The 19,286-nt window shown below is 33.0% G+C and overlaps 1 long non-coding RNA gene across 1 annotated transcript; it reads left to right on the forward strand.

Annotated features, from left to right (window-relative positions):
• The first annotated feature begins 9,950 nt into the window (after nt 1–9,950).
• LOC127151257 (uncharacterized) lies at nt 9,951–14,575 on the forward strand. The gene is made up of 3 exons (XR_007824063.1): nt 9,951–10,429; nt 10,517–11,558; nt 14,337–14,575. It is a non-coding gene; the product is annotated as an uncharacterized LOC127151257 (long non-coding RNA).
• Nucleotides 14,576–19,286: the final 4,711 nt, after the last annotated feature.

A 19,286-nucleotide genomic window follows, 5' to 3' on the forward strand; every position in this document is an offset into this window, starting at 1 on the left:
GACGATGAGTTCAGGGGGAGTAGAAAATTGTCTTCAAGAAGATTCTTTCCTAAATTCAAAGGGAGCCTAAATGTATCTCGGTGTTGTCTTAGTTAATGAAGATTTGATAAGAAAGAAGTACCTTATTGTATTAACTGTAATTCGACTCAGTTGAATCTTAATAATATTGTTGATATGAGTTATATCAACTTCTTAGACGTAGGTAACATTCACCGAACTGGGTTACCAAAGTTCTTTGTGTTACTTATTCTTTCGATGATATTTAGCTATTCAAATTGTTATTTACTTTAGAATTAACTAAAGGAATCTGATTATCTCACACAGTTTTTCAATTGGTATCAGAGCAAGTTGCTAATCCATGGAGATAATTAGAGAAGATCCTTTAGTCTCTCGTCTGTATATGCTTGATGACAAAAATTAGTCATACTGAAAGCCTCGTATGATATCATTCTTTAAATCTTTTGATCCGAAGGCCTAGAAAATTGTCTTAGGTGGATGGGAACCACCCATAGTCACTAGAGATGGGCAGGTTGTACCTAAATCTGAACTCAACTGGATTGATGCTTAAGAGCAAGCCTTTGCTTGAAATTCCAAAGCTATTAATGCTAATTTTCAATGGGGTTGACCTTCATGTGTTTAAATTAATCAACTCCTGTAACACTATCAAAGAAGCTTGAAGAATCTTGGAAGTTGCATATGAAGGTAAAACAAAAGTTAAAATATCAAGACTGTAGCTTGTTACATCTAAGTTTGAAGCACTAAAGATGTCTGAAGAAGAGATTGTTGTTGACTGTGATGAGAGACTTCTCGAAATTTCAAATGAGTCGTTTAATCTTGAAGAGAGGATTCCTGAGTTAAAGATAGTACACAAAGTGTTACGATCTTTGTCTGGAAAGTTTGATATGAAGGTAACTGCTATAGAAGAAGCGCATGACATTACTAAATTAAAATTAGATGAACTTTTTGGATCTCTAACTACTTTTGAAATGGCCATATCAAATAGAGATGATAATAAAAGGAGGGGTGTTGCTTTCAAAACTATGTATGAGGAAGAAACACCTAATCACAAGATCACAAATGAAGTTAATGTAAATGAATTTATTGCTATATTAACAAAATAATTCTCTAAAGCTGTCAAGAAATTCATAAATATGAACACCAAAGGAGCTGGAGTTAGGGAACAAAACTCGTTTTGAAGACAAGATGAAAACTTTAAAAGAAAACCAGAAGGAAGAACATTCAAGTGCAGAGAGTGTGGGGGTATTGGTCACTATTAAGCTGAATGTCCTACATATCTCAGAAGACAAAATAAGAGTTTTTGTGCAACGTTGTCTGATGAAGAATTTGATTGTAGTGATCAAGATGAAGATGAGTGCACCAATGCTTTTATTCGTAGTTTGACAGAACATGATGCCATGACAGAGGATGAGGAATTAAAAGAAGCTTATGACAATCTCTCTTCTTATGAACAATTGCAAATTAAAAGGGAAAAAGATGTAGCTACTCGAGTTGTTCAGAAAGAGAAAATTCAAATGTTGTTGGAGGAAAATCATTGGTTGCACTCCATCATATCTACCTTAAAACAAAAACTGAAGGATGTTTAGAGTGATTATGATCAGATAGTCAAGTTTGTGAAAATGTTGAATTCTAGCTCGAAAAGTCTTGATCAAATTCTTTACTCGAGATAGTCTAGTACAGAGCGATCAGATATTGGATTTAATGCCTCAGAAAGCAATAATAATCAAAAGAATTAAAAAAAATTGTTCCTGCAACTATAAACATTAATGTTGCTCAGACTAATGAATCTGATAAGGACTCATATGAGAGGGATGATGTACCTCTCAGTCATCTTTTGAAGTGTAGAGTGTTTAGCAAAAATACTCAACCAGAGAGTGGCATTTCTTGTGTTTCTAATACTATTCCAAATGGTCACTCTATATCTTCGAGCAGTACTTCACAGAATAATGTTCCTACTTCAAATGAACCACATCACTTTGGTGATAATTTGTCTTAAAGTCCAGATAATGTTGATTAAGAAACTAATCTTGCACATGTTGCGCCAGAATCAGTTCCTACATCTGATAATCGTGCACCTGAACAACCTACTGAAGGGTACAAACCTAATCAGGAAGATGAAGTGGGCAGAGGTATTCCTGACCCTGTATCTGATGTGGGTGAGGAGCGTCCTCCGAAGAAAACCAAGAAGGGTTCAGCTCGTCCAAAAGTCATTACTACAAAAACTGGACATCGTAAAGTTCCCCTTAATGTTCCATTTGTACCCATTGATGGAATATCTTTCCACCTTGAAGAGAGTGTGCAGAGGTCGAAATATGTAGTTCAGAGGAGAATTGCTGCTGAAGTTTAAAGGGATGAAAACCCTTTCCAGCGAAAGAATTACAGAGACCCAATTTTAACTTGGACCTTAAAATTACCAATACATTGGCAAAAATTACAAAACTAATTTTTTATGTTAAACATTATGTGAATAAAAAACAAAGAAGAACTTACTCTCATTGACGAGTCTGAATCTACCAACCACCAGCCTGGGGCACCACCACTTGGAATCCTTCCTATTCTCTGATTGAGATGGTTTGTGGGAACCAAAATTAGATTAAGGGAATTTTTTTTTAGAGAGAAAAAGTTGAGAGAATGCGATGATTGTTTTTTTTTTTTTTTTTTTTTGCAAAAAATTAGAGAACGCCTTCTGTGTTTTTTTGTTACGCGAAGAATTCCTTCTTCTTTAGACGGAAGAAAAGGGAAGTTAGAGAGAATAAATGGAAACGTGGGAAAACCACCCACGTTTCTTATTAATTTAATAAATTATATTAAAATAATTAATTAATTATATTAAATAATTAATTAATTAAATCATATTTAATTAATATTTCATTTAAATCATATTTAAATAAATATCTCTCGCATAACCTATAATTTTAATTTAATTAAATCAAATTTAATTAAACCAAACTATTAATTAATTCTCCAATTAATTAAATTAAATATCTTATATTTAATTTAATCCAAAATTTGAATCATATTCAAATATAATTTTCTCTCATAACCTATAGTTTTAATATGTATCACATACACATTAAATTTTAACCTATAGTTTTAATATGAATCTACTTCACATTAAACTAATATTTGAACTCATTCAAATATTTTCTTCTCTCGCAATTTAATTTTGAATCATATCCAAAACTAAATTTATATAATAAAGTCTAATTAGAATATAAACTTTATATTATGATGTATCAATATACATTATATTAATTTCCAAAGAAAATTTGAACATTTCAAATTACAACCAATATAAATAAATCTCATTACTATTTATGAGCTAAGAAGGGGACCTAATGGACCTACAGATCAGAAGCTACAACGATATGAGATTAATTAGCTAAACTCATTAACTACATTAATCAATATTCATAAACTGTGTGTACACTCCACCAAAGACTCACAGCTGAACCCTTCTCATTGTGATATATTTCTGTGTCCACGGATATAGACCAATAACAGTAAGTTAGTCCTTCACAAGTGTTCGTAACACCAACTGAGTCAAATTACCGTTTTACCTCTAGGTTACTTGTAGTCCTTAAATACTAGTGCTCCTCTAATGAACAACCTGTTTATGATCCAACCACTAAACGAAAACCCCTCTCGTGTCATAGAGAGGGTAAGACCCTTTGTTCAAGTCCCGGAGACACCATTTAAGGGAACACTTATCTACTTACCCTAAAGGTGGGAAAGAGTGAATTTCATCTTGTGTGATTATGTTTCCAGCTCCTCACTCGATCTTGTCCCCAAAATGATAAGCACATTGAGTCGGCAATTTGGCCACTCTCACCTGTATAAATCAAAGGACAATCCCTCGCAAATAAGAGTTCATAATACACTCAGGATTAAGACTAAGTCACCTAGATCATCCTAATGAAATGGAAATCCAACTAGTTAACGGAGTTACATCTAGTGATTACTATTTCGTGGTCCAGTCTTATGCAAACTCATTGCATAGGATACCCTCACTTGCATGTCACATACATGAACGCATTGGATCAATGTGTTTATATCAAATACAAAGTGAGTCGTATCCATAGTGTTAACAGGATAAGGTACCCAACCTTAACCCTATACTATAGACCCTTTAAGCTAATCTTGAACATTGATCCTCGTATGTCTCTACATACTGTTCAAGACTCATCAAACAACTTAGGATGTTAGTTTATTAGATTTAGGTTATGAAGACAAAACTAATAATATAATCAATAACACTTATTGAAATTATAATAATAAAACACTTTATTAATAACGGTCAATTGATTATATAGTTACTATCTACGAGTTTTAGGACATAAAACCCAACAAAGTTAATGTTTCTGACAAATATAATTCTTGTCTAAGTGTAATAGACTTGGTGATTCGAGTTGGTCTCTCTAAAACCATCACCAATGTAGGGTCATATTAGAGGATCTGTGTTCAAGATTTCTCTAGCTATCATAAATGGTTTTTTTGGAAATTCTGCCATAGCTGACTTTCAGTCATCTAAAATTTCTAATGTTGTTTTGGCTTCGATTTTACCTAGAGGAACATTATCTATTTGGCCTGCTAATGGTATACCTATTGTCTGTCTAAATGTTAAATATGCCATCCTTTATAAGATTGGCATTGCCCATTTGTTTCCATCACCTCATGCATCTAGTATTTCTGTAGCTCTGGGCACGTTTTTGTATCATATATGTAATGATGAAACTGTGGATGCCGATCTATTTATCTATAATCAATTATTGAGGCATGTTGGTTCTTTTGGGGGTCAAGATTCTCATTCTATTGACAAGGTTCTTCTTAAGCTTGCTAATCCATCTGAACTTTAATATACTGACTGCAAATAATGCTTTTGGGCTGAATTCCAAGATTTTGGTGCTAAGCTACAAACTTTTTTAAGGGAGCCATGTATCTGATATTAAGCGTGACATATGACCGTCAAGAAATGCCAGGGTATTTGATTCTATAGATGTGAATTTTGCGACAGAAGGTTTCAGTCTTCTTTGAGAATTAGCTTCACGTGCTATCAATACACTTATATCTGAATCTCGTGCACAATCTTGTTCGACATTTGAAGAGCTTACTATCATCTACGAGTTCCACAGATCAAGAACTGGAGTAAATCTTTTATGTTCAAGGGGGAGAAGAGTGGAAGAAGAAGAAGAACGCCTGTTTGTTTTGTGCTTGACTGTTTGTTCTTTTTATGTTAGTTGATGTAGTTGTTTCCTTTTAATTCTGTGAATCTTTTGGTGTTCTTTTTGGTTTATCTTCAAGTTTGCTACTGTTAGTTGATATAGCTGGTTATGAGATGTTTTGTTGCTGCAGCTTAATGTTCCTGGTTGTTTTATGAATGATTTGTTAAATCTTAGTAATGAATGGTGGTGTGGAATGATTCTTAGTTGCAATGGTTACTACATATGTTGTGTGACTGGACATAAAAAGATTTCTCCTCTTTTTTACTAAAGGGGAAGTTTACTAGAAGATTTGTCAAAAAGATTTATTGAGAATCTTTTTATTATTAAAAAGGATTAAATTTTAAAAGATAAAAAAAATCTTCCTAACTATTAGGAATCCTTGGCTAAGATCTCTTTTGAAATTTATATATATGTATATCATCTTATGGTCATGAAGCGACTGACGATTTTTGGTGTGGAATTATATCAAAGTCGACGATCTAGAATTCACGTGCGTGGAATTTACCAAGGGAGATACCGTGAGAAAGTATTTATGACTACTGACGAATATAACTTAGTGAGCCTTATTCACTGAGGAGGTTTTCGATAAGCAATAAGAACGAAGACTATGCTATAGTTAAATTTGATGATGAATTCAGGGGAAGTAGCAAATTGTCTTCAGGAAGATTCTTTCCTAAATTCAAGGGGAGCCTGAATGTATGTGTGTCGTTTGAGTTAATAAAGATTTAATAAAAAGGAAGTATCTTATTGTATTAACTGTAATTCGACTTAGTTGAATCTTATTAATATTGCTTATCTGAGCTATATTAGCTCTTCAGACGTAGGTGACATTTACCAAACTGGGCTACCAAAGTTCTTTGTACTACTTATTCTTCCAATGATTATTTAGCTATTTCAATTGTTATTTACTTTATAATTAACTAAAGAAATCTAATTATCTCAATTTTTAAGAAAAAAATACACCAAAATTGAAATAATGTTCTTGAAAGAAATTAAAGGAATTCTACAACAATCATGACAAAATTAATAATAACTCTCAAAAGATAAGCAGTCCCAAAGTCCCTTACCTCACAAAAAATTTATTCCTCCATTTTGATCAAACAATTCTGTTGGAGAAATGATTTGTGCAAAGAAATTGGAGAGAAAATTGGGAGAAATTTATTTCTTGAGAGGAAGTTGTACAAAATTGAGAAAGATTGAAATTATAATGAATTGATTATGAATCAAGGGAAAAGGGGATATACCAAGAAATTAATCGAAAATAACCATCAGTTGCCTCAAAGTCATTGTAACGCCCCAAAAATTTCAAGGTGAGTTTTAACATTTTTTTTTTTGCATTAATTTTTTGTAATTTTAAGAATTTTGGGTGTTAAATTTTATTTGGTTTAGAAGAGAAAATAAAAAGAAAATGAAGGGTATAAATTTTTAATAATATGATATGATATAAATTAATATAATAATAATAATATAATATAAATTATATTATTATTATTATTATTATTATTATTATTATTATTATTATTATTATTATTATTATATATATATATATATATTTTTTTTAAACCCTAAAAAACCCTTAACCGCGTGCCGCCCTCCCATTCTCTTCTCCTTCTTCTTCCTTTGCCTAACTGTCGCCACAATCACCTCTTTCTTCTTTCTCAACAGCGCCAGCACGCACGCCCTCCGTCCCGACCTTCTCCTTTGTTCAGCCGACAGTACCGCCGTCCCCTCCTGTTCATTTTCGACGTCTCTTCTCTGTCGTTGTCGTCTGTTCAGGCTGCATCCTTTCTACACCGGTAGCGTCGAACGATTGCGAGGGAATCGGTTGTCTCTGCCCGCAGTCAGTCATCCGTCAACTCTTCCATCTTCATCTTCTTCGTCCTAGAACCACGGTCGCTGTACCGCTCACTTTCGCCGCTGTGCGTTCTTCTTTCGGTCGTCGTCGCGTGAAGCAGAAAAATAGTCGTTCGTGTGTGCGTCGACTACAAACGATCAAGTCGAGCCGAGTCAAGCAAGCCGAGCCGATCGAGTCGAACCGAGCCGCGGCTGAACCAACCCAAGCCACGAGCCGAGCCGAGCCGCGAGCTGAACCAAGCCAAGTCGAGTCGAGCCAGTTAAGCCGTGTCCATTCGTGCCAAGTCTCGGTGAGTCTTGGTAAGGACAATGTAAGGAATTCCTAACGTTTTCAATAGTCAATGCGAGTTTAAATATCGGATTAAAATGTTCAACTTATTGGTTGAGTTAACTGTTGATCCCCTAAAGGTGTTAGCGAGGTGACGCTCGGGTTCTGGGGTGTTACGACAAGAGTAGTTGGAGCCAACTCTCATCTATTTGGGTAAGCCGGTAGATGTTTCTTTGGAATGTTTTGTAATGTGGGTTTTGGTGATGTCATTGTTAAGCCCTTATGTTTGTGTTTTGGTGGATTCGTTTGGATGTCGAATTGAACAAGGATTTTAGCTACAACTCAGGTAAGGGATTTCTTACTACTGGACCTCAGACCGAAACTGGGAATGTAGTAACCTACATGGGAATTATACGATAACAACTGTACTGAATTGATTGATGCATGTTTACCTAGAAAACATCACTTATATGCACTCTTGACTGATTAAAGATGATGTGATCGTTAGTTGTAGCCTATGTACTTACTTACGTTAATGAGTTGTTCTGCTGATGGGCACTTATGCCTTGATGTTCTGTGTATTGTGGTTATGTTGAGGGGCTATGCTGTTAACTGAAATAGTAATGTCGATGGATTATGAAAATCTTAATGTTATGTAAAGTTGAAGTCTGTTGTCAAGATACTGGTCATGGAGTTATGTCGTGGAGGGACTAATCGGAAACCTCTTGTGTAGATTGTGTATACTCTGTTAAACTATGCTGTAGACTGAATATGACTGTTATGCATAATATGGACGTTATGCATAACATAGATTACCTGTAGCTGTGCTAGGGTTTGAACTGAGACGAAGTATCGTCAGGTGAATTTACAAAGTGATGATTTGACTAGTTGACTGGATTTAAGAAAATGTCACGATGGCGTGTGAATTAGATATACTTATAGCGACTGAGGAGACTGTTGATTAAACCTAAACTGTCTGACTGGCTAAGGTTATAACTGAACCGTTAACTTGAACGTTATTGTGATGTGACTGTTGTAGACGGTTTAGTATGGACTGAGGGGTAACGATTAGCTTTATCTATGGGGTAGCCTACCTTACAGGCACAGTGTCCTTCAGCATCACTAGACTGATATGTGCATCCTTCGGGATCATGAGACTAATATGTGTATCCTTCGGGATCACTCGACTGATATATGCATCCTTCGGGATCACGAGACTGATATGTGCATCATTCGGGATCACGAGACTGATATGTGCATCCTTCGGGATCACTAGACTGATATGTGCATTCGACAGGATCACTAGACTGATATGTACATCCGACGGGGTCACTAGACTGATTAATATATGTGTTCTACGAAACCACTAAACTGTTTATGTAGGGTATCCCCCCTTAATAGGAAGCTAACTGTTATTACCCTAATGGACCCAGTAGTGGGTCCCTTACTGGGTATATTTTATACTCATCCCTTTTTCTCTTTAACTTTTCAGGTAAGGGTATGGCGAGGGGCAAACCGACGAGGGGCAAAAAGGATGCGTGAAGGCCATATGGACGCGTCTAGTTTCTTTATGCTTCCGTTGACGTATTTGTAAATTTCTATTTCTTTTGAAAACTTAATGGAGTCATGGTTAGAATATATGATTGGTTGTTTTGTTTTGATGATTTTGTGAACTACATTTTGGAACTTTGAGGAACATGATTTAAAATAGGGCTCAAAACTGATTTTGCGATATTCTAAACGTTTTTAATGAATCATAAACAGATTTTTTTATGAGTTTGTGCGTTGTATTGTGACTCTAGCAGTAAGTGATGATCTCAACTTAGTCCGGAAACTTGGGTCGTTACAGTCATGACCTAAAGGACACGCGCAGAGGGAAAATGGGCTGGAACAATTAAAATTTTTGGATTTTTGCAAAAATATTACAAAATTGCCATCAGAAATATAGAAGGAAAGTCAATTCCCTATGAGTTGAGTTTTGAAGCAACGATATCGGAGTGGCACGTGCAAGCGAAAAAGTGATGCATGTCAGTGTAGAGTTCGAAGATATTATGATTTTTCCATTCAGTTATCAAAAGAAATTTTTTTTACGAATGGGTCGATTCAAACGTGCGTGGTGGGGGTCAAAAATGCAAAAGAAATTCATGTGCAATTAAGGTTCGAACTTGCAACCTTGAGGTTGTTTAAGCATGCAAAAATTTGAATCTTTTAATTACCATTTTGTACTTGAACTTCATTTTCCCGTTCTTCTTCGTTTGACCTCATTTTAACTAGTTTTTGTTGCATTGTTCTTATAACGCCCCAAAATTTTAAGGTATTTCTCTAACCTAAATTGTATTTGGCTAAGTTTTAAATTTTTGGATGTTATTATTGTTGGATTTTTTTTTTAAGAAAATAGGGAGTTTTTATTAAAAGGGAAAAAAAGAAAAATAATAAAATAAATAATGATAACAATAATATAATAAATATAATAATAATTATTTTTTTTATCATTATTATTATTATTACTATTATTTTTTAATAATAATTATTTCTTTATAAACCCTCATTTTGTGTGCAAAACCCTTACCCCATCTTCTTCTCCGTCGTTTCTCTTCTCTAGCGCCACTACCCTCCTTTCTCTTGTCTTTCGTTCAAAAATTTGCCCATCGTCGCATTTCCCAAACCAAGCCATCACGTCCAGTCTCCCTTTGTCTCCATCTGTGAAGCTCCGTCTTGCATCTTGTCTCTGCCTCCATCTCTGTCCCTGTCCATGAAGACCCATTCGCATTCAGGTTCACTGTTACCATCTGCCCCTTCTTCGTCGCACGTTGTCACATGAGGGTGTCGTTCTTCTCACCTTCGAAGAAGCCTCTATCCATGTGCAGTCGTTTCCTATCATTACGCTTTTATATTTTTGTCCTTGTTCGCACCAGAAACAAGCTCAAGCTTCCAACTTCAGTCCTACGCTGCATGCACCGTTTGCCCCTTGCTAAGCCGTCCAAGCCGATTTCCTTATTACCCGAGCCACGTAAGCCGATTTCTTCCAAGCCGAGCCGCGAGTGAAGTTTTATTGAGTCGCTCTATGGTAAGGATGTAAGTTTTGAGCTTGTAGTTGTTTTCATGGCTATTTTAAATGCTACTGTTTGATTAATTAATTTTTTGTTATCATGAGATCCTTGAAGGTGTTGGAGTTTGACCTCATGGATTAAACAACAAGTTTTGCTAGAATTCGACTCCCTACTACTTGATTAAGTTTGTGGACATCGCATTAGAGTGATCTAAATGTGGGTTTCGCCTATGGAAGTATTTAATTTTTTGTTTGATTATCTTTAGGTTGGTTCATTTGGATTTTGTTAAAACAAGGAATTTTAGCTACGTTCGAGGTAAGGGATTTCTATAACTGGACTCATACTGAAGTTGGAATGTATTAACTGAGATGGTAGTTGATATATATTGACTGAGATAGATTGACTGTCATGTGTAATCAGAGAGTATTGATGTTCTACACTATTGACTAAACTGAGATGGTTGATTATTATGCATAGTTTAAATTTATTGACTAGTTGTACTGATGTAATATGTTTTAACGTGTCTTGTTTTGACTTGTTATGTGTAGAGAATGATTTGCTAGTATTGAATGTGTTTTGATGTGACTCTCATGGACTGAGGGGTAACTATTAGCTTTATCTATGGGGTAGTGTACCTTGCAGGCATGGTCTCCTATGGGATCACTACATGTTGTGCATCCTTCGGAATCACTAGACTGATACATGCATCCTACGAAATCACTAAACTGATATGTGTATCCTACGGGATCACTAGACTAATATGTATATGCTACGGGATCACTAGACTAATACGTGCATTCTATAGGATCACTAGACTGATATGTGCATCCTACGGGATCACTATACCTATACGTGTATCCTACGAGATCAAAGGACCAATACGTGTATCCTATGGGATCATAAGATTGATACGTGTATTCTACGGGATCACAAGACCGATACATGTATCTTACGGGATCCTAAGATTGTTATGTTGAATGGTACCCCCTAATAGAAAGCTAACAGTTATTACCCATGATGGAACTAGTAGTGGGTCCCTTACTGGGTATATTTTATACTCACCCTTTTATGTTTAACTTTTTCAGGCAAAGGTAATGTGAGAGGTAGACCGACAAGGGTTAAGAAGGACTCGTGATCGCCATATGGGTACGTTTTTCCTTCAAATGCTTTCGCTTAATGTTTTTACTATTTTTAGTTTTAAGGATTGAAAATGAGCTTCATGTTTAGGACATCTATTTGTTTTTTATGATTTCATAAACAATGTTGTGAACTTTTAAATTTGTTTGACATAAGGCTCAAAGATAGAGTTTTTTTTTTTTTAATTTTTGGATGTTTACTTGATTTTAAACAGTTTTTATGAACTTTTATGTTTAGATGAAGTGTATTAAAGTAATGACCTTAGCTTAGTTTGAGAAGTTGAGTCGTTACAGTTCTTGTATTAGATGGAGCCTAGTTTCATAATTTGCATAAAAATATGAAGAAAATTAATATATGCATGTTATGGTAAAGAAATTAGACATGAAATAGTTGGGTTATTTTAGACCCAACAGAACGAAGGCTTACCATTGATTGAATTTGTCTACAATAATAGTTCTCACTCTATCATTAGATTAGCTCCTTATAAGGCATTGTCTGGGAGGCTTTGTAGGATGTCAGTTTGTTAGGAAGAAGCGGGCGAAAGAAACTTTTATGGACTAGACATAGTCGAGGGTGACAACAGAAAGCACCAAAGCGATTAGAGAAAATTCAAAGACTACCCATGATAGGCAAAAGAGTTATGCAAATCATCATTTTAAGGCATTGGAATTTGAAGTTGAAGACAAGGTTTTTCTTTACTTGTCACCTTAAAAAGGTGTAATTAGATTTGAGAGAAAAGGAAAACTAAGTTCAAGATAGATAGGACCTTATGAAATTCTAACATGCATGAGACCAGTGCCTTATAAATTAAGATTGCCCATGAAGTTGTTTAGAATTAATAATATCTTTCCTATTTCCATGTTGCAAAAGTATGTTTTAGATTCCTTGCTTATATTTCAAAAGCAGTCCATAGAAATAGAAGAAGACTTGACTTATGAGGAAAGGTCTTTGTGTGTGATAGACAGAAAGGAGCAAGTGTTGAGAACAAAGGTTATCTCCATGGTCAAGGTTTTGTGAAATAGTCATGGCGTTGAGGAAGCCATTTGGGAAAACGAAGAACTAATGAAGATTAAGTATCCTCAACTCTTTGTATAAGCATACTAAATTTCAAGGACAAAATTCCAATAAAGAGGTAGTAGTTGTGAGACCATGATCACGTTCTAAAACTATGCTTTAAGACCGCATGCGACAAGAATAGGCTACATTTAAACTGCATGCAATGGGAATTGGTGACTGGAAGTATTTCGATGCAAACTGTGTAAGGCATTTTAACTATGCACTAAGACCTACATGTTGAGATTGAAGGCAATATAAGCTTCCTTCACCACGAGGTAATTGATGTCATCCTTACATATCAAGGTCGACATTCATATTTAACCATGTCGTCCACTTCGTTTAGGATAAGGAGGTGGCATAAGTCACGTGATATTTTGACATTGAATGATCCTCATCACTTCGCAGAAGTAATCATTCTAGCATGAAAAACCTCACAAAAAAAGATTGTAAATAAGTGAAGTTCAGTGAGCTTAAAACTTATTTTTCACCTTGTGTTCACTTAATAAAGTTGTAAAAATTCGCAAAGATTTTGGAAGCCGCCACGACTTCATAATACACAAAGAATTTGCAAGCATTTTGGCTTAGAGCTCAGGCGAGAAGGTTACCAATTGTGAGTGGTTTTCTTTAAAATCTTTGTGAAGTAAATGAATTTTCATTATGAATCCTTTTATATATCTCTTTTAAATTCTTTAATTCAATGATTTTTATTATGTTCCTCAATTTCTTAAAATAAAATTAAATTACAAATGAATCCAATTTGAAAATGAATTTAGAATGGTTGTTGTGAAATTATTTTAGTATCATTTGCAATGAAATGTCATATTCTTGTTCCGTGATTTGGGATAGGGTGTCAAATTTTTTTTTTGTGTGATCTGGAATAGGATACCTCATACTTGTTGTATGAATTGGTATGAGATGTCTTATACTTGCTGTGTGATCTTGTATAAGATGCCCTTTGCTTTCTATCTAATCTTGAATTGGAAGAAGTGTTTTGCATAATGGAATTGATGGAAATTTGCTGTATGCATTGAGATTACTCCACAACAGCCGCAACTAGATGATAAGAGTGTGTTGACATATAAGCTAAGGAGGGTATAAAAGATGTGTAAATTGTTATGCAATATGATTTTATGTTATGATACATATAAAACGCGTTATGCAATATGATTTATGATGAAATGTTTTGCAAGAAAATAGTTTCAATGAGATTTATAAGTACTTGTCAATGAGATTTAAATGTGGAAATCGCCTAACGTAGTGAAATGATCTTCTGATTTGAACTCACATTTCTAAGGAAACAAATATTTATTTATATCGTGTAGTATTGCGAAATGAACTTTACGATGCATTATAAGGGGAGAAATTATATATTAAATGTTTTGGTGAATAACCGCACTCACTAGACTCTTTTGTCTAATCTTCAAATGTTTTGTTTTATTCCTCTCCTCCCCTAAATAGCAAAGGAGATCCAGCATTTGACTTTCCATCTTGATCACTTGTTGTGCCATAAACTTATCATCTTATTAGTAATCATAGTCAACTTGCATAACATGTAGAGTTATGCAAGAAGAGCAAAATCTTATTTTGAAACTTGTATATTTTTATTTTTTGAAAATTCTTTTTGTAATTATCTAACATGTAATCCTATTAAATTTCAATGAGTATTTATTATCCAAAAATAAATTCTCATTTTGCGTTTAGAATGATTGTTGTGTTTATTCCGTGAACTAGATGTTTAACATCTTGCGAAGAGGCGATATGCGTTAAGTGTCTAGGCGGCCACACTTCCACATGGATGCATGAAATGACCTTGGGGCGAGGCATGACATGTGGACCATATATGATGTTGCTTTCAATTTACGCGTGATATGTTTGCGAGTTGCATAATGATTGCATGAAACAATGAGTTATATTAGTTTACTAACCAAACTAGATGAGTATGCCCTAATCAACTTAGAATTGAGCCATTAGAATAGGTAGCTAGATGCATGGAATTGACATGCTTATCTAATTAGGTTGATTAGGTGTAGGCAGTAGATTGATTTAGTTATGAAAATTCATATAAAATGAATCTAGCTTACCCAAGTTAGGTTCTTTGAATTATTGAGATGAATCCAATTTACTTTTCTAGCAATTTTATATCATTTGTTATAAAACAATTACAATCTCCTCCCATAATTTACTCAGAGCTGGAAATGATTTACTTGAAAAATAATTTATCGTGATTTATGTATTTGACCTGGCCTTACCAGTAAAACTAGTTCTTATAAATTGTTTTAGTTAAATATTTTGTCTGTTTTTGGACGACGAAATCTGTAAAACCAAACTTCCATAAACAAAGTTGGTAATGGCTTTTTCCTATACTAAAAGAAAAAAAAAAAACCAATAACCAAAGTTGATAAACTATTCTTAGTCAAAAACTAAATTTAACAAGTTTTCCCACAAATGCACTACAAGAAGTTTTGCCACTAACCTAATAAGAAAAAAACATATATATATCACTAGGTGGTATCACCGTATCAATGGATGAATGTAAGATTTAGTAATTAGGCTAATTTACATAAATGTAACAAAACAAAAAAATATTTACGGTCCGTGTAACATAAAAAACAAAACCACATGAAATCTCAGTAATATATTTTCTTAATTTAAAGATTTACCATTGAATATTGCAGACGATTCGTCACTTTTCTTTCTTCTTATTATTATTTGCATTTTATTTATCTTATCTTCCAGATTTTCTTTCGTATATTATTAAATGTTTTATTCTTCTGTATAAATATTTTATTTCATATTTACTATTTGTTGAAACATTCTTTAAAGCTACTTCATCTTTCACGTATTTAAGAATGCCAAGATAGTTTAAATATCATTTTGACATGATTTAAACGACCATTTACCATTTTCAACATTATCATTTACCATGATCAACACAATTGTTTAAATTTGGAACTTTTTTTCCATCGTTTGAAAAGATGTACACGATGGTATTGATATAATCTAAACAATTGTTTACCATAGTCAACACCATTGCTTAGAATGACCAACACGATCATTAGATTTGAAGTTTTAACTATCGTTTACCATGACCAATAGATTGTTTTCCATAATCAACGTGATCATTTGTGATGGTCAACACGATCGTTAAATTTGAAGCATTTTGCCTCATCCGTTAAACAATAACTACACGATCTTCTATCATGGTTGTAGTACACGATCGTTCAGAAGAAGATTACTTGCGTGTGCATGTGGCAGATTAATCACAAGTTGATTAGGACATTTGTGGTATTTTCCATTGTAGGTATGTGGGTTTTTTATCCTGTGTAAATATTTTACCGATATGTTATATTTTTTGTTGAAGATTTTGTCTAAAAGATTTTTATGGGAATATCTTTCACTAAATATCCTTGATTAATGAATTAATTAAAAGATGATATATCTTTGATTAATGAATTAATTAAAAGATGAGATATTCAAAGGATAAAAGATTTTCCTTTATTTTAGGAATCTTGTTAATGATCATTAAAAGAAAAGAAGATTTATACATATAATATATACGTGTATAAATAGGTTTTCACGTGATGATTTTCGTGGGCGAAAAGAAAAAAAGAAAAACAAAAGTTGAAGAAGATCGTTCGCGTCAAAAGTTTCCCTGTGAGTATAGTCTGCAGAAACTATCGGAATCGAAAGGTATCATGATCTTATGTCTATAAGATCAACATGTTGATCTATGTTCAAATAATCGATGAGTAATGTAATAGACGAGACAGTGGTATGTGTGATCACTGAGATTTTTAGAGGGATTTAAAGAGGTCGTCGAAGATATTCATTCATGTGTTCAGGGGGAGCCTGAAGCCAGACATCGTGAAGAAAAGTAATTTAGGAGGAGCTTGGAGTCTGATGTCAAGACACATGCTATTAAATCATATAATTGAATAGAGCAACTTGTGTTGTATTGATGTATATTGACTTAAATGAATATTAATAAAGATTACTCATCAAGGCTGTGTGCAGCTCTCCAGACGTAGACAATATTTGCCGAATTGGGTTACCAAAGTTTCTTGTGTTATTCCCTTATGTTGTCCCTCTAGCTATTACTAAAGTTATTAACTTTAGTATTAACTGAAGATTTAATTATCTCACTATTTTTTTCATTTTTTTTTTTTTTTTGAAAAAACACCTAGTAATTTTGTAGCTGATATGTAGTGAAAAAATCCCAACCCACTTAAACGCAAACTCATATAACAATCACTTTTAAAAATAAAATTTACAAGTCTTTTTTATCAAAGTAGTTGAAGTTTTCAAGAAGAATGAATTTTGAAGAAGGGAAAAGGACCACAGTAAGGTAGGCAAGTTTGTTTATTGAATTTAGTGCGCATAAAAGATTAAGGTCCAAGACATTGACAAATCAATAATAATATTAAATGTTGGATGCTGATTTTTTAGGAATCTTCTATTTAATTATATAATATTTTTGTGGAATCTTTGGTTTTATTCCGTACTGGATTTCTAATGTGCTGTAAAGTTGAAAACTTTTGTCTTTCGCTATTGCCATTTCTAAAATTGTTAGCTATAAATGAAACAAAACTATAATACACTCTGGAATTGGACCGATCCCTTAATCATAGAAAGCATCTAAATCAGTTATACACATCATGGACCCTCCTTTAAATTTTAAATTAAACAAAATCCATATGTATAGTTAGTGTCAAAATTATATGCGTACGTGAAATTATCATATCCGACAACCTAATTAATTATAAAATATTTGGATATTAAGAAATTTATATATTAAACTTTAGGTAGTTGGTTTACCATGCTATCAAGTATCTCATCTATTTTCTTACATAACTGTGGGTCACAAGAGTTCGGAACAAGTTGATTTAAGTTATCCCTTTATTCTTGGTATACCTAAGGTCACTTTAGCTAAAAAGAAAATTATTTGATGTTTGGAAGAGAGACAAAAATAATCTTTCTTGAATATATCTTTTCAAATTAAAATGGTATATAGGTATGACCAACGAAGACCTTAATAAGCAGTTGCTTGAGAAGATATCTTGGTGTATTTTCTAAATTATGTTATACAAAAAATTTGTTTACTTTTAGAACATAGGATTGTCTTTCTCTAGTTTTCAATTTCCAAGAACTTTGTTAGGAAAATATATCTCTTGTTTTAATTAATTTGTTATTTTCCTTTTCTATATAAAATTATAAATAGTATAACACATTTTAATTAAGTTTCGAAAATCTAATGAAACTAGCAAATGTCATTGTATTTGATCAAATAACTTTTTTGTTCTAAACATTGTTTTTAACAATTATTCTTTCATACAAGATTTTGTAAAGTTTCAGTTACATTATTGTATATCAAAACAATAAATTTCAAAATCTTTAAATTGAATGAATTTTTATTGAAAATTTTTCTTAAGTATAACAAACTATTAAAATATTTATGGGTCGGGTAACAAAGCTCGTAAAGTTAGCCATTTTTTAAATATTTCAAGTTTGCCCTTATATCTTTTTGTCTGATTAAATCGTCTTTCTCTCTACTATATACTCTATTTTAGCTGCGATTTCTTCATTTTTTTTGTTTTTAGATTTGGGTAATCAAATTTATTTCTTTCTATCGTCTTTCTTGTTTCTCTCTCTCTTTTCTTCTTTTACATTTAAATTAGGTAACCAAATATGATGGTGCATAAGAATGTTGTTAAAAAAGCTTGTTAGACATTTACATTAGGATAACCAAAACTAAAAAGATCGTGTATAAAGAATATTTAAAAGAATCGTTTATGCCAAATTTTGAAAAAAAAAAAATCGTTATACCAAATTTTGAAAAAAAAAATCGTTTAGATTTGGAACCCTAAATCTAAACGATCGTATAGCCAAATCTAAACGATCATGTACCCAAATCTAAACTACCAAATTTTGAAGAAAAAAAATTGTCTAGATTCGGAACCCAAAATGTAAACGATCGTGTAGCCAAATGTAAACGATCGTGTAGCCAAATGTAAACGATCGTGCAGCCAAATCTAAACGATCGTGCAGCCAAATCTAAACGATCGTATAACCCAATTAATTAAACGATCGTCTAACAAATTAGTCAAATCTAAACGATCGCGTACGAAATCATGTTACCAAAAATATTACGGGCATTGTTGACGGGAAATTTTTGGTATTTTACACATTAGGTCTCTAAACTTTTTTTATTTTTGGAATTGTTCTATATAGTATAAATACTTTGTCTTTTTTTATATTTTTAAAAAGACTTTTTTTTTTTTATAATAAAATTTTGTTAAAATAACATAATCGATAAACGGTCTTACTCTATTTTCTCTCTCCCACCTTCCTTCTTAATTGAAAAATCATTTATATTTTAAATTAAACATGTGAGAATGTACTTGATACCTGATCTAAATGCAAATCAGTTTTTTCAAGTTCACAATTAATCGTTTGCTCCTTTTAATAAATGCACATTCACTTTTTGAAAATGTGTATGTAAATCAAATATCAAATTTATTTAACTTGAGCAATAAAATATTTCTTAGTAATTTTAGTCTATATAAAACTATTATAAAAAACAATATTTTTAAATATAGCAAAATAAACTAAAATATTTTACAAAAACATAGTAAAAATTTTATTCTATTGATAATAGACGCAACTAAACTTTTATTGTTGTTT

Source organism: Cucumis melo, chromosome 10 (genome assembly GCF_025177605.1).
Source record: "Cucumis melo cultivar AY chromosome 10, USDA_Cmelo_AY_1.0, whole genome shotgun sequence".
NCBI lineage: Eukaryota > Viridiplantae > Streptophyta > Magnoliopsida > Cucurbitales > Cucurbitaceae > Cucumis > Cucumis melo.